The following is a 3382-nucleotide window of genomic DNA, read 5'->3' as shown; positions in this document are numbered from 1 at the left end:
TTGTGACTTATTTTAAACAATGTGTGTGTTTTAACCAGCTCTTTGACATTAAAAAGCATATTTTGTCTCACAACCTGCTTAAAGCAAAACAGAAAGCTAAGCTACAGCTCCTTACAAACAATGAAAGCAATAAATACAGTAAATTACTGTTTTATGTGAGACAATATACTAATGTTAACTGAAGAAATGGAATTAGAAAACAAACTCCCTCTGGGAACAATTCTCACACCCCTGTTTTAGAAGGAAGCAGAGTTTACTCATAAATAATTTAATGCATTTACTCCTGCTAGACTGGACTGACAGGTCTTCCATATACTGAAGCTTTGCTTCTCTGATAATTGCAAACTTTTTGAACTGAGAGAGTTGTCAACTACAGAGGTCTGCACGGTCACTGTAGGACTATCTAGGAACATAAAGATGTGCTATGTAAGACAGTATTACTAAATTTAGCCATCATGCCAATCACCATTTAGTAATAATATTCTTTCAGACCTACTTCTGTTTATGAGCATGTAAATAATATCTTCTTCAGAGTAATACAACAATTCCTTAGCAACTTTAACAGTTGCCTCCATGAACAAGCAGTAGAAAGGAAAAGACACATTATTACTTGGCCTTGTTTAATGCAGTGCAGCCACTAGAATAAAAAAGAAAACAAGGCAGCTGAGTCTGTAAGCACAGCATGATCTGTGCTTGCAGACTCAGCTGTACAGCAGTACAAAAGAACCAGAACTGAAAAAGAACTTCATGAAGTGTGTCCCCTGTTACCTGCCTCAGAAAGCAACCTCATGAAATACTGGACTTTGTTATTAGATTGGTTAACATTTCCTCTTCATTTCTAATTTTAATGTCATGTTTTTATCTACTTTATTCACAGTGCAGCTATATCTTCTCTTAATTCACAGAAACAGATTCAGACTTCATCAAACCTATTTTCCACTCTAAGAGTACAGAGCTAGTATAATTGGTGGCTTCTTCTAACTCTCATATTTTTGACTTAATCTTTCTTTATTAATCACTCAAATGCATCTTCATATGCATACTATGAACCATCTATCCCTAACTTCAACTTTTATGTGGCTTTTCTTTTCACAGATGACTCTCAGGCATCACAGCTGGCTGGAGATTTCTTAGGACTCAAGTGGAAGAGAGCTCAGAAGCTGGTCGTTTGACTCAGAAACTAACAGTAAGAATTTTGGCACTGATTTTCCCCAAAGATTATTATTCACAGTTTCTTATTCCCTGAATGGTCTGGGCCAATCTTGGAGACCATAGGCACAGATCTGTCAGCATTTCAGAGCCTACTCTAATCTAATTTGTGGTTCTGCAAGACTGCCATTTAGACTGGTCACTAAGTAGCTGCAAGCCTTGCTCCAGTCTCAGGAGGCAAGACCATTGGGAGTGTTGTGAAAGAGCTGAGTAACCGTAGCATGAGGAGAGGCCACCATGCCCAACACAGCTCCAGCACTAATCCTTCCTGTGGAGCTCCCCAAACCACTCCCACCAGTGCAGGAGTTACCACTCTTCTTTTGCTACTCACTGCAACCCGAGGAGCTGGAGGAAGATCTGATGCTGCTATTGCTGGTCTAGCCCTCCCACAAATTCCAGCAGGGAAAGACAGTGAAAATTATCTGGGAATGAGCTGAATCAGCTTCTTTTGTGTCGGTGCCATGGCCGCACCCGCTGTATGGCCAGTTCCACCCAGCACTCATCAGCTTCTGAGTAGGAATTGGTGAAGGCTTGTGTGTTTCTGGACTTCCCCCCACGCTAGGAGAGTGATAACCTGAGTCTGGGAGTAAAAGGACTAAATTTAGGTCTCTGCCTAAACCTCTGCCTGGGTTTTTCATAAGCAAAACTTGGATCTCACCATCTTCATGGGATCCTGGAATGAGTTTGTAAAGGCCTTCACAAGAGATAGGGTTGTGATGTGTGGATTCTTTGTTCAGGATTTACAGGACAAGCAGTGTTGGTGCAGGAGGGCCGGGACTTGCAAAATCCTTGGTCAGTAGTCATGTGCTACATTCCTCTGAAGACAGGGAGAAAAGCACAAACCTCAGCACCATCATCTCGGGATCTGCCTCTGCAAAGAACAGCAGCAGCCCAGCAGCTGGCAGCCCCCACCTTTTACATGTATAAATGAGCAATGTTTGAACATGCTCCTGAACCACGTTACAGCCACGACCCCAAAGCACCTGGGGCACACACGCTTGAGTACAATCACAGTGCTTTAAAACATATTTAAGTATGAAGAGCAAAAGGTCGATAAATTGCTTCTGGACACTCATCTCAAGCGTGTGATGCCAGCTAAGCAGCTGTCACCATTTTCAAGTTGCAGTGTCTTTATCTCTGGTGCCCCACCCCAACAGGATTTGCACACAACCTTTCAGAGGGGAGGAACAGATACTTGCACTCAGGAGTGCTCAGGGTTGTAAGGCCTATGCAGCACCCAACGTCAAAGAAAATAGCAACAGCATGTTGAATAACTGGTTTGATGTGTATGCTCATCACCCTCCTATTGTACACTTGTTTCCTAGAAGTGCCCTGAAACAGGCACATTTATGGTGTCCTGCTGATATGAACATTCTTACATTTGTCAAATACAGAACATTGGTGCCACTAGTTTTTTAGCTTGTATCTGATTTAACCGAATAGTCTGACTTGAACTGGATAGACAGTTGGTTAGACTTAGTGTCATTTATGTTTGTTGTTTTTTTTTTTTTTTTGTAGGATCTATGAGATACAAAGTGTTGCTACAGAGACAAGAATGAAACACTGAGAGACTTTTCATCTCACAAAAAAAAAGCTGATCAGGCTTTCACAGAGGGCACTGTGATGTGCCTGTCTGATATGCATGACCTTGTGTTAGACAGACTTCTCAAAGTGTTTGTGCTGTTATTTACTGGGTATCAAATTATATATATGTGCTTATTAAGAGAATAACATGTGAGTTTGCCTATAATCATTGTAGCTAATATTGTTATGCCTCAAACAAAGAGTAAATGGAAATCTTTCTCAATACATTTTCCTTGTGTTTATTTATGTGAATGTACTTCCTCTATAATTATGGGCATTTTCATCGCAGGAGTACATATGGGCTAAAATTTACAGATAAGCTCAGTCTCATCAGTTTTGCTGAACTACTGGAAGTTCAGCCAGTATTATTTCATGTAAAGGAAAGAAAAACATTCTAAATGCAAGAAAACCAATCATGCAACTTCAAGAGATAATAATCAGTGCTTAAAACTCAGAAACTCTAGAGGTGCACGCTCAAACAACAACTCGACTTGATTTCAAAGTTTTAGCTCCACCAAGCCTCCTAAGGTCTGGGACAGTCCATCTAATAAATGCCTGAATCATGCCTATATATTAGAGTGTTGTAATT

The 3382-nt window shown here is 40.6% G+C and overlaps 1 long non-coding RNA gene across 1 annotated transcript; it reads left to right on the top strand.

The window, feature by feature from the left end:
• LOC139600918 (uncharacterized) lies at positions 1–3016 on the top strand. The gene is made up of 2 exons (XR_011682712.1): positions 1–1186; positions 2728–3016. It is a non-coding gene; the product is annotated as an uncharacterized lncRNA (long non-coding RNA).
• Positions 3017–3382: the final 366 nt, after the last annotated feature.

This window comes from Agelaius tricolor, unplaced genomic scaffold (genome assembly GCF_023055355.1).
Source record: "Agelaius tricolor isolate 1412-34295 unplaced genomic scaffold, bAgeTri1.0.p SCAF_2, whole genome shotgun sequence".
NCBI classification, from domain to species: Eukaryota; Metazoa; Chordata; class Aves; order Passeriformes; family Icteridae; genus Agelaius; species Agelaius tricolor.
The sequence above is the reverse complement of the archived record's forward strand: the minus strand, read 5'-3'. Positions and strand labels throughout refer to the sequence as shown.